The sequence below is a fragment of the Amphiprion ocellaris genome, chromosome 3 (genome assembly GCF_022539595.1).
Source record: "Amphiprion ocellaris isolate individual 3 ecotype Okinawa chromosome 3, ASM2253959v1, whole genome shotgun sequence".
Lineage (NCBI taxonomy): Eukaryota > Metazoa > Chordata > Actinopteri > Pomacentridae > Amphiprion > Amphiprion ocellaris.
The window spans coordinates 26,075,387-26,089,332 of NC_072768.1; positions in this window are offsets into that span (position 1 = coordinate 26,075,387).

A 13,946-nucleotide genomic window follows, 5' to 3' on the forward strand; every position below is an offset into this window, starting at 1 on the left:
TTTGCTATGATTGCTGCTTTGCACAATATTGGCATTTTGTCAATGAGCTTCATAGTCACCTGTAGTGGTTTTCGAGCAGTGTTGAAGGAGTTCCCAGAGATGCTGAGCATTTGTTGGCTCTTTTGCCTTCAGTCTGCAGTCCATCTCATGCCAAGCCATATGGATTGGGTTTAGGTCAGGTGACTGTGGAGGCCAGGTCATCTGACGCAGTACTCAATCACTCTCCCTCTTGGTCAAATAGTCCTTGTACAGCCTGGATGTGTGTCTGGGGTCATTGTCCCATTGAAAAATAAATGATGGTTCAACTAAACACAAACTGGATGGCATGGCATGGCATGTCACGGCATGATGCTGTGGTAGACATCCTGGTTCAGTGTGCCTTCAATTTTGAATAAATCCCCAACAGTGTCACCAGCAAAGCACTCCCACACCATCAGACCTCCTCCTCCATGCTTCACGGTGAGAACCATGCATGTAGAGACCATCCGTTCACCTTTTCTGCGTTGCAAAAGACACGGTGGGTGGAAGCAAAGATCTCAAATTTGGACTCATCAGACCAAAGCACAGATTTCCACTGATCTAATGTCCATTCCTTGTGTTTCTTGGCCCAAACAAATCTCTTCTGCTTGTTGCTTTTCCTTAGGATACCTTGTTGGATACATTGTTGGACACATAATCAACAGACTTATTGCTATGTGCAATGTCATCGGATTCTTTCCCAGTAGACTCACAATCTATATTATCATTGTTCAAGTGCAATATTCTAGTGCAATACATCTGTTTACTCTTACTTTCAGATCATTTTCTGTTAATCTGTTTATTGTTATTAGTCTACATTTTGTACTTGTTATCAGATTTTTTTAAAATATATTTTTATCTTTTATTTTTACTTTTTTCTAGACATTTTACACACTTAAGACACTTCACACAAACACTCTTAGACACTTTGAATTTTGTACTTTGTATTCTTTGTTATTTCTATTTTACCACTAACCCCTGTGTAATTGTATATATTCCACTAACCTTTGTTTTGCTGTATTTGTTTATTGTATTGTACTCAAAACAATTTCCTTCAGGATGAAAAGAGTTGATCTTATTTTATTAGTGGTTTCTTAGCAACTATTTGACCATAAAGGCCTGATTGGCACAGTCTCCTCTGAACAGTTGATGTAGAGATGTGACTGCTACTAGAAGTCTGTGTGGTATTTATCTGGGCTCTAATCTGAGATGCTGTTAACTTGCAATTTCTGAGGCTGGTGACTAGGATGAACTTATCCTCAGCAGCAGAGGTGACTCTTGGTCTTCCTTTCCTGGGGCGGTCCTCATGTGAGTCAGTTTCGCTGTACTGCTTGATGGTTTTTGCAACTGCACTTGGGGTTACATCCCAAATTTTTGCAAGTTTCAGGACTGACTGACCTTCAGTTCTTAAAGCAATAATGGACTGTAGTTTTCTTGACTTAGCTGATTGGTTCTTGCCATAATATGGATTCTAACAGTTGTCCAATAGGGCTATCAGCTATGTACCAACCTGATTTCTGCACAACACAACTGATGATCCCAAACTCATTAAGAAGACAAAAAAGTCCACAAATGAACTTTGACAAGGCACATCTGTGAAGTGAAAACCATTTCAGGTGACTACCTCATGAAGCTCACAGAGAGAAGACCAAGAGTGTGCAAAGCAGTAATCAAAGCAAAGAGTGTCTATTTTGAAGAATCTAAAATATAAAACATGTTTTGACTTATTTCACACTTTCTTTGTTTACTACATAATTATTCCACCAAGGAATGCGGTGGAGTTATGTGACGATTGATGTACATGAATCCGTCTGTTACTTACATTACCCAAAAACGGACCAATGGATTAGGATGAAATTTTCAGGGAAGGTCAGAAATGACACAAGGACCACCTCATTAGACTTTGGCAGTGATGCGTCTTGTGAATCCAAGGATTTGTTAAGGATTTGTCACTGTAACCATGACAACATAGTTACAGTTGAAACTAGGGCCTTGACCGCAACCTCAGCTGCCTGCTGACGATCACATGATTGCAATCCTACTACAAATCCACTGCTGCCGACTTATCGGAAATTATATAAAGTACAATTAATTCAATTGTGGTGGTGTTTCCCAGTCCCATCAATTCCCGCCACCCCCTACATATTTAGGTCAGGCAATTTGGTATTGGTACATAAATGTACACATGCATAACACACGCCCGTGTTCAGCACAAGGTCAAGGAGTGAACAGTCTTGGCAGAGTACTGCGCTCTGTGAGTGCTTTTCTTGTTCCACATTATTTTTAAAGTTTTAACTGCATTTGACAGTTATTTATGCAGAACATGTTCTGCAGTTTGTGATAAACTCCACCAGATGGCATAATTACATTTTGCTTATTAGTTTCAAACGCACTTTGAAACAAAAGTAAATTAAAAACCTCATCTAAAGCTAAGCAGACTTAGCTTTAGGGGATGCGGTTGAATGTTTACTGAAAAGGACACACCAAAAAGCAGGTATGAGAGTAGTTCAACAGGGAGATATGACCTGCGCACAGAGTAAGGTAACTACATCAATAGAGCATGCAAGTAAGTTAAGAAGTTCACACAAACCATATTTCTAAACATCTACATAACTACAACAACTAGTAACTCCAACACACACTAAAACTGAGGTGAAACCATCCATAATTGTTCCATTTGCTTTTCAAGAAACTTAATAACATATATCAAATTGCTGTTGGATTCATAAAATGATTTTCAGAAGTCTCTCCTTGTTACCACAGTTTGCAATATTGGTGTTGTAGTCAGAAGTTGTATTTCTTAAAATAAAATATACTAGATTAGATCAGATCAAGAATTAAACATTAGAAAAAAATGTATTCTGTAATACCACATTATATGCCACTGCCATTTCTTTTCATCATAATGATGCTGCTACTTGTGATCAAATCAAGGGTGTGGGTATGAGCACCATTATTCAAACAGGGACTGAGGAACTGGTAGAGGTTCTGAGTCAAGGGTCAGTCAGCAAAGTTGGAGATTAGACTTGAACATTATAAATCTACTTACAGCCCCACCTTCTCAGGCTTTGACTTCGGAGACAGACAGTGATGGGTCAGCAGAAATAATATACCTACATTGACACTTCAGACACACAGTTTAATGACCACTGTTTTGGTTCAGTCTAATTTCAGAGTGGACCTTGTTGTCATCTATAAAGCCCATGTACACACGTGGACAAAACTGTTGGTACCCCTCGATTAATGAAAGAAAAACCCACAATGGTCACAGAAATAATTTGAATCTGACAAAAGTAATTATAAATAAAAAATTCTATGAAAATTAACCAATGAAAATCAGACATTGCTTTTGAACCATGATTTAACAGAATTATTTTAAAAAATAAACTCATGAAACAGGCCTGGACAAAAATGATCGTACGCTTAACTTAATTTTTTGTTGCACAACCTTTTGAGGCAATCACTGCAATCAAACCATTTCTGTAACTGTCAATGAGACTTCTACACCTCTCAGCAGGTATTTGTTTCCACTCCTCATGAGCAGACTGCTCCAGTTGTCTCAGGTTTGAACGGTGCCTTCTACAGATGGCATGTTTCAGCTCCTTCCACAGATGTTCAATAGGATTTAGATCAGGGCTCATAGAAGGCCACTTCAGAATAGTCCAATGTTTTCCTCTTAGCCATTCTTGGCTGTTTTTAGCTGTGTGTGTTTTGGGTCATTATCCTGTTGCAAGACCCATGACCTGTGACTGAGATCAAGCTTTCTGACACTGGGCAGCACATTTCTCTCTAGAATACCTTGATAGTCATGAGATTTCATTGTACCCTGCACAGATTCAAGACACCCTGTGCCAGATGCAGCAAAGCAGCCCCAGAACATAACAGAACCTCCTCCATGTTTCACAGCAGGGACAGTGTTCTTTTCTTGATATGCTTCATTTTTGTGTCTGTGAACATAGAGCTGATGTGCCAAAAAGTTCCAGTTTTGTCTCATCTGTCCATAAGACATTCTCCCAGAAGCTTTGTGGCTTGTCAACATGCAGTTTGGCAAATTCCAGTCTGGCTTTTTTATGATTAGTTTTCAACAATGGTGTCCTCCTTGGTCGTGTCCCATGAAGTCCACTTTGGCTCAAACAACGACGGATGGTGCGATCTGACACTGATGTACCTTGACCTTGGAGTTCACCTTTAATGTCTTTAGAGGTTGTTTTGGGCTCTTTTGTTACCATTTGTATTATCCGTCTCTTCCATTTGTCATCAATTTTCCTCCTGTGGCCACGTCCAGGGAGGTTGGCTACAGTCCTATGGATCTTAAATTTCTGAATAATATGTGCAACTGTAGTCACAGGAACTTCAAGCTGCTTGGAGATGGTCTTATAGTCTTTACCTTTAACATGCTGGTCTATAATTTTATTTCTTATCTCCTGAGACAACTCTCTCCTTCGCTTCCTCTGGTCCATGTCTACTGTGGTACACACCATGTCACCAAACAGCACAGTGACTACTTGTAACCCTATAAATAGGCCGACTGACCGATTACAAGTTTGTAGACACCTGTGATGCTAATTAGAGGACACACCTTGATTGAACATGTCCCTATGGTCACATTATTTTCAGTCTTTTCTAGGGGTACCATTATTTTAGTCCAGGCCTGTTTCATGAGTTTATTTTTTAAAATAATTCTGTTGAACCACGGTTCAGCAGCAATGTCTGATTTTCATTGGTTAATTTTCATAGAATTTTTATTTATTATTATTTTTGTCAGATTCAAATTATTTCTGTGACCATTGTGGGTTTTTCTTTCATTAACCGAGGGGTACCAACAATTTTATCCACATGTGTAAATCACCATGTAAGCCAAATCTGAAAGTTAAATCTTCCTGATGAGCAATCCAGCTTTGATAAGACACATCTACAATTGTTCTCTTCATTAACCTGTTTTTTCTCTTTAGACTGGATGGGTTTGATATGTAAGGCCCTCCAAAGTGTTTATTGTTTTCTTGTACATTGTTTTCTCTCTGCTATCCTTTTCTCTCCTCTTTGCTCTCACCCCAACTGGTCAAGGCAGATGGTGGCCCTCCCTTAGCCTGGTTCTTTCTTTGATTTATTTTGTGTTTTTCCTGTTAAATGGGATTTGTTTTTCTGCCAAGTGTTTGCTTAAAGTGAATCCAAAAGAATCTTTGGCTTTTTTGGGGTTTCTCTGTGTATATTTTGTCAGATTTTCTCCTTACGACATGAAATGCTTTGATGGCATATGTTGAGAATTTGGTGCTATATATATAAATTTGAATTGAAAGGATTTGGGGGGCTGCACAGTGGCTTGGTGGTTAGCACTGTTGCCTTGAGGCTAGAAGATCCCTGGTTCATGTCCTGGCCTGGGCCTGGGATCTTCCTGCATGAAGTTTGCATGTTCTCCCTGTGCATGCATGGGTTTTCTCCAGGTTCTCTGGCTTCCTCCCACTGTCCAAAAACATGCTGAGGTTAACTGGTGATTCTACATTGTCTGTAGGTGTGAATGTGAGTGTGATTGTTTATTTGTATATGTAGCACTGTGATAGACTGGTGACCTGTCCAGGGTGTCCCCTGCCTCCACCTTGATCAGCTGGGATAGGCTCCAGCCCCCCCACGACCTTAATGAGGATTAAGCGGTGTATAGATAATGGACGGTTGGATGAAAGGATTTGGGGGCTGAAATTCAGTCTTTGTTCTGGTCCACCTCACCCTTCGATTTCTCATAATCATCTTTCAGAGCAACAACATTGGGAGTCTTGTGGTCTGAAATAAAGCAGATAATGCAGACTTACAACTGGTCAGCATTACAGAATAGCTTTGCAGTTTTTCTACACATGCTGTTTTCCAGGTTGTCTCTTCAGGCCTTACATTGTCAGATGAGGCTTTATAAATCAATATAATTCAATTTTATTTCTATAGTGCCACTTACCAATATATAGTATCCCATAGCACTGCACATAGTGAGGTAAAGACCTGGAAAAAAAAACATCAGACAGAATCAGGCTCAGGTAAATCTGCCATCTGCCTCAATGGGTGGGGTGAGAGTGGGGATGAGGGGCTGGGGCTGGGGTTGGGAAAACAGGATAATGCACTTTTTTTTACATACACATTCCACTGACTTATGTGCAATAACTGTTACAACCTCCTCCTCTTGTATATAGTATTCTTGAAAAATTCATCTTGTGTATATAATGTTCTCTGCAGTTTTTGCACTGTGAGTCACGCAGTATGAAACCAGACACAGCAGGCAGGACTTTAGGGCCTTCAGTTTCATTGCAGACGTCACAGGGAACATCTTCTGATTTGGAAACCGCTCCTTTCTGATCTGTTGCTGACTTTCTGTTGAGCTAACAATCTGAACTGAGCAGACACATCAGGTATAAAAATGTTGACCTGCAGCTCAGGTCTGACGCATGTAACTTTTATGCACATGGGACACTGATAGGGAACATTATTTCCCCAGTCTTTACTGATGCAGCTCTTACAGAAGTTGTGTCCACACAGTGTACTGACTGGATCAGTGAACACATGCAGACAGATCTAGCACACAAACTGTCAGCCAACAGCTGGCAGCAGACATACCTCCATTCTGGGGACAACACTATGAAAAAATCTAAACTGTAATTATATACCTTTGGTTATTTGTTGAATAAAATCAAGCTTAGATTAAGAATTACCTCCTGACTTCAAACTGGTATAGATTCACACATGGTGACCTTCATTCCAAACATTTACTTTGGCTGCCTAGACAATAAATATAATTTTTAAAAAAATCACAACAAAAATTGTCATAATCCTGCATCTGAATGTAGCTATTTATCTTTGAGCAAGCGCTAATCACACTAATGAGAAACACACAATATTTACAGAAACCGCTGCCACTGAGAGAGAGAGAGAGTACCACAAAGTAGTTAAAAGTAAGCTGAGGTTGGGGACAGAGTTCGTTTTTGGGAGAGAGAAATTAGGTGCTTCTGTCATAGCACAAGTCTATTTGTGGAAACTGATGAAGAAAACTGCATGAAGTCAGTCTCTACAGACAGTTTCCAAGATGAAAACCACTGCTAACAAAATGGCAAAAAACTACATTATGAAAAGCATGAGAAGAGAATCCTGAGGAATATCCATCCATTACGTATACACCGCTTAATCTTTATTAGGGTCGTGGGGGGCTGGAGTCTATCCCAGCTGACTCAGGGTGAAAGCAGGGGACACCCTGGACAGGTCACCAGTCTATCACAGGGCTACACATAGAGACAAACAATCACACTCACACCTAAAGACAGTTTAGAGTTATCAATTAACCTCAGCATGTTTTTGGACTCTGGGAGGAAACCAGAGTACCTGGAGAAAGGACACACATACACAAGGAGAACATGCAAACTCCATGCAGAACAATCCTGGGAAAGTTGGGATGCGAACCGGGGATCTTTCAACTGCAAGGCGAAAGTGCTAACCACCAAGGCACTGTGCAGTGCCATGTAAAACTTGCTATATTTATGTATTTAGCACCAAATTAAATTGGTTGGATCAGATAGGTTCCGGGGTGTTTGGCATACACCTGAACACAATTACAAAGTATCTGTAAAATTTACTTATCAACTTTGCCCCCACCCCCCCACCCCCAACTTCTGTAATTATATGCAGATTTGCATAAAAATTTGAGTGCACACATATTTAGTTAATGAAAATGAACATGAGCTACTGCTGTTTAAAGATAGCGCAGAAAAAATACACTCACTCGGGACCTGTCCTCAAAATACATTCATCCATTGGGAATAACTTCAACATGAATTTGTAAAAATTGTAAAGACAGAGGGCTGCACAGTGGCCTAGTGGTTAGCACTTTTGCCTTGCAGCAAGAAGGTCCCTGGTTCGCGTCCCGGCTTTCCAGGGATCTTTCTGCATGGAGTTTGCATGTTCTCCCTGTGCATGCGTGGGTTTTCTCCGGGTACTCCGGCTTCCTCCCACAGTCCAAAAATATGCTGAGGTTAATTGATTACTCTAAATTGCCCGTAGGTGTGAATGTGAGAGTGCTTGTTTGTCTATATATGTAGCCCTGCGACAGACTGGTGACCTGTCTAGGGTGTCCCCTGCCTTCGCCCGAGTCAGCTGGGATAGACTCCAGCCCCCCCGCGACCCTAGTGAGGATTAAGCGGTGTATAGATAATGGATGGATGGATGTAAAGACAGATACTTCATGGGATATGTCTTCACATGGCTGCAGTTTGTGATAAATTCCACCAGAGGACATTATCAGCTGCCACAAATTCTCTAAAATTCCATTTTAGCGTGATTTAGTTTTAACTAATCTTGCCTTGTCTTTTCTTATTTAGTCTTGTTCTGACTATTATATGCACTACTATTCAAAAGTTTGGGGTCACTTAGAAATGTCCTTATTTTTGAAAGAAAAGCTGTTTTTTTTCAATGAAAATGACATTAAATTAGTCAGAAATACAGTGTAGACATTGTTAATGTAGTAAATGACTATTCTAGCTAGAAACGGCTGATTTTTAATGGAATATCTCCATAGGGGTACAGAGGAACATTTCCAGCAACCATCACTCCTGTGTTCTAATGGTACATTGTGTTAGCTAATGGTGTTCAAAGGCTAATTGATGATTAGAAAACCCTTGTGCAATTATGTTAGCACATGAATAAAAGTGTGAGTTTTCATGGAAAACATGAAATTGTCTGGGTGACCCCAAACTTTTGAATGGTAGTGTATGATAATGTATGTCTTAACTACTATAATAAATTGCTTGTTTTATGAAACATTATTGCAGTCCCCTCAAATAATTGCATTTGGGTATTTACATAGTAACTGTGACAGGCCTAATTGGTGAACATGAATACTCAAAGGTCAAACTTTCAAACAGTAGTGAATACTATACTATAATATAGTATACTATACTATACTATGCTATGCTATGCTATGCTATGCTATGCTATGCTATGCTATGCTATACTATACTTGTTATTATTATTATTGTTTTTGTTATTATTATTATCTGACATGTTTACACATACTTAAAATCTTTATTTTTCTTAAGAGCAGGCTAAATTCAGTTTTATAAATCTGTGTTTTCTCTAGTTTAGATTGGCTTTGTATCCGATAAGACATAAATGTGTTCAGTAACCATATACAGTCCCTCCAGGAATTTGCGACGTTGCGATCGCACAAATTCACGTGAATTCAACCAATCTCCACGAATTCTGCGCGACCTTGCTATTTTGTCCAATCACCGCAACTTTCTGCAATTTTGGCCAGCCTCCCATGAGTTCCACCAATCATAGCAGTCATCCCAAAAAAAATTACTGCTACAGATCGTGAAAAACAATTAATTCCCTGATGTTTTTCACCAAAGTGGAAGTAAACTGTTTTACACCGATGCAATATTGTGGTGGAACACAAAAAAAAAATCATCGCTTTATAAACACTTTTCTACCATGAAACATATCAGGAGAACAGCTGAAATGAGCGGACCACAGACCAGACAAATCACCATGATGGAAACTGTTGCATCCAGATCTGTTGGAGCACTGAAAGAATGAAGGGAAGTTAGATTAATTTCTCCGCCAAGAAACACGGTGGAGTTATGTGACAATCGGCATGAATCATTCCTCTGTTAGCAACATTACTCAACAACGGACTAAGGGATTTGGATGAAATTTTCAGGGAAGGTCAGAAATGACACAAGGACCAAGTGATTAGATTTTGGCAGTGATGCGGCTTATAGTCTGGATCCACAGATTTGCTAAGGATTTCCCATTGAGATAGCGGCACTGCGTCTGATAGCAGCACGGTAACCATGGCAACATGTGAACGCTACCTCAGCGGCCTGCTGACGATCACATCATTGCAATCCTACTACAAATCCACAGCTGTGGATGTATCGGAAATGATACAAGGAACAACTGATTAAATTGTGGGAGTGTTTGTGAGTTCCATCAATTCCTACCGCCCGCTACATATTTACGTCACGCGATTCGGTATGTACACATCCATAATACACGCCTGTGTTCAGCGCAGGGTCAGGTAATGAACAGTCTTGGCGGAGTCCTGCGGTCTCTGAGAGCTTTTCTTGTTAACTGACATGACAAGCCATGAGCGTGTGAATACGTGTGCCAGGAAGTGAAATTAAATTTCTAAGCCACTGACAGATATGTCCAAATGTGATTCATTCCATAGTAAATTATCATTTTGTGCCTTAAATCTACCAAGCGCTTCATGTTAAACCAGTATCTGGCTGCTGCTAATTTCCCACGATGATATGCCAATCTTTGTGTAAATGGATTGGAGCATTAAAGAATTAATTTCGGAATAAATATTGTCAATTACAATGTCGTAACATGTTCTAAAAGCTGAAAAAATGCAACTTTTTAGCAACTGTCACTGTCTCCCGCAATTTCATCGCAACAAATTAGCTTAAAACATTGCAACTTACATCACAATTTTTTAGAAAAGCTGCCACAAATTCAGACATTTTTGGCCACAACAATCTTGAAAAATGCCTGCGAAATTCTGGAGGGACTGCATATATGTAACTTTATTTGTTTGTTTCTTCAAGATGGATTTTGGTGAAGATATTTTCATGGAATTTGTCTATAATGATAAAAAATATACTTACTTTTTTTATTGCTGTTAAAATAATTGATTTGCTTTCCTGTATAATCTATGTTTGATATTTAACTGCAGCAGCATGGAAAAGCCATTTGACCTTTTTCATGTTTGTCCCTGGTGTACTTCAGCAGGATCTAAGATGTGTTGAAACACAGCTTGTTTGGCCTCCTTTAAGACCTGCTGACAGTCAAATTCAATTAAAACACAATGCCAACATCCCAGCAAACACTCCCTACTACTCTCAGAGAAAACGTTGGCTTTCAAAGTCAATTGTGTCTGATGTGAAGAGCCGGCCCTCGTGTCCCGTCTGGAGCCTTTTCTCGTGCTAAAATAAGAGTTTCCCCCTCTTTCCCTGAGTCGACATGAGTAAAGTGAGCACTATGAAAGGCCCAGAGAGAGCTTCTATTTGATGACTGGCAGCCTCAGGTCTTGTGTCTCTGTGACACTATGGGACACTACAAAAGGCTGTCCTTTCTCCTGCTGCAGAATAACACAGAGAAAAAGAAAGAAGTGGCGTATGATGGGGAGGAAGGGGGATTTTAGGGGGAAAAGGGGGGGTCTGGCTTTTGAAACAGGACCGGCACAGATGCATGCAGCAGAAGGATTAGGCTGTGGGTATTGGTGACGATCACTCGGCTCAACTCGCCATCGGTTGTGGCCCTTTGTGGCTCCCAGCAGCCTCGGGGTGGTAAGCTGGCAGCCAGAGTGCCAGCAGGGCTCAATGTGCACCCCAACAATGGCTAAGCGAACCCCGCTAACCTGTGGCTCTTAATCCACTGCTTCTCTGCGCACAGCAGATAAGATATTTTAGTCACTGAGATGTCATCTGACAATCATCACGGCGAGTGTGCGTTGAAGGTTTTATAACATTGTCGTAAAATGTCCTCCAATTCTGGAATGACCCTTTTCTGTTTGGAGCCCAAATGGTCCAAGTAAAAGTGCAGAGTGTTGCCCTTCTGCTAGCTCACTAGAACCATTGCCTGGTTTTCACACGGGCTAATTTGAGCTGCTTCTTTTTTAAGGAGCACCTAAAATCCAACTCACAGCAGTCAATCATCATCCACACACAGGAATCAAAGCATCCTATAAACCTTCAAATCTCCACTTTTCAGTCCCTCTCCAGTAATTGATTTAAGCCCTAGTCATTCATCTTGGTGTATGTATCAGAGTTGCATATTTAGAATTGGTTTTCCATGAACATAAGTCCTTCCTTCCCAAAAATGGTTTGATCTAGCTCAACATCATTGCTTCCTCTAGTTACTTGCTGCCTCTCTCTCCTCCCAGTCCTCTCCACTCACTGCAGTTCGAGCACACCAGCTTATCTATGACACTGCTCACATACTGTCAAACTACTCTACACTACACAATAGTAACCCATTCTAAAGTAGAATAATTGTATAGAAAGCTCCACCCTGTACCCTCCCTGTTACAGAATAAATCCTGTAAGTCTGAATTTGCGCTTTTTGGACTGTCATTGGTAGACTGTAGTTTCAAGGTGGAAACACAAATAAATGGCAGTGATTGTTTATTTTTACTCATAATATGTCCTTTAAAAAAAACACCAATTCCCATTAACTGAGACACATTCACTACACTCAGATGATTTTTCCATTTCACTTGACGTCTAGAACTAGCTGGAGGCACCTGTATTGAAACAGATAACTCTAAAGAGGAGAATACTTTTCAATGACTTATTTTTGCATTTTATATATTTGTCTGCGCTCAAGTCTGCAAAGGAGAATCATCAACATTTAACTGTACTGTAGCCAGTGTATGCGAATCCTAGGTGTCAGCACATCAAAGAAATTGCCTTACTGAAGGTATGATGTACCTTAACAGTCTGTTGCAGAGCATTTTGGTCTTTAGCGTGACCACTCATATTAAGACCCATATGTCAATCCAGTGTGTCTGACCAACTTCACTGTGCAGTGGACTGATGTAGATTTTGAACTATACAAACAAAGCTTGCATACCTGAGTAACACACCAGCCAAACTGTGAAAAGTGCACTTTTCACAGTGTGCCCTTAGCAGCAGTTTCTTAGCAGCTATTTGATCATAAAGGTCTGATTGACGCAGTCTCTTCTGAACAGTTGATGTAGAGATGTGTCTGTTACTAGAACTCTGTGTGGAGTTTAAAGTAATGATGGACTGTCCTTTCTCTTTACTTAGCTGATCGATTCTTGCCATAATATGGATTCTAACAATTGTCAAATAGGGCTGTCAACTGTGTACCTACCAGACTTCTGCACAACTGATGGTCCCAACCCCATTAAGAAGGCAAAAACTTCCACAAATTAGCCTTGACAAGGCACACCTGTGAAGTGAAAAGCATTTCAGGTTGCTACCTCATGAAGCTCATCCAGGGAATGCTACGAGTGTGCAAAGCGGTAATCAAAGCAAAGAGTGGCTATTTTGAAGAATCTAAAATATAAAACAAATTTTGATTTATTTCACACTTTTCTTGTTGACTACATAATTCATATGTGTTCATACATAGTTTTTATGCCTTTAGTGAGAATCTACAATGTAAATAGTCATGAAAATAAATAAAAAACCATTAAATGAAAAAGTGTGTCCTAACTGTTGACTGGTAATGTATATCAATCGATCAGTCAGTCGGTCTGTCATGTCCACCACTTTTGTTTGGAAATGTCACAACAGCTGGACTGTCAAAACATTTTGCACAGACATTCATCATTCTCAGATAACAAGTGTTACGATGTTAGCGATCTTGTGCTTTTTCCTCACACATCGTAGCCGACATTTGTAGTTTTCATTAAAATATCTCAAAACTATTGAGTGAACAGAATCACTTGATCTTTCTTGTATGACCAAACCTGCACAACTCAGCTATACTTTGTGTTCAGTACTAATTAGCGAAAATTGCCATTTGACAAAGCTAGAATCACTGAAGACGTTTAAAAGCTGATGAATTAACAGCTGTGAAGTTGTGTGTCTGTATACAGAGATGTAGCATTAGAAGTATGGTTGCACAGTGTCAGACTTGTTGATGTTTAATTGTGTCTATTCTCGTGTTTCTCGCTTTAGTTTGATGCAAGAATAAATAATTTCCTGATCCTCACACATCATACTAATACATCACCTACTGCTGAAAGAAAAGAGAGAGAGGGAAAGAGGGAGAGACACATATTCTCAGAGTGCATTGTAGAGAGGAATGCCATTGAATTTGGGTGTTTTTTCAAGCGCCAGCCTCTTTTGTGTGCAGGCTAAGGAAGTCCATTGTGCGGGCAGACACCCTGAGAAAAGAGGCGAGCTTGGAGCCGTTGTCTGCCG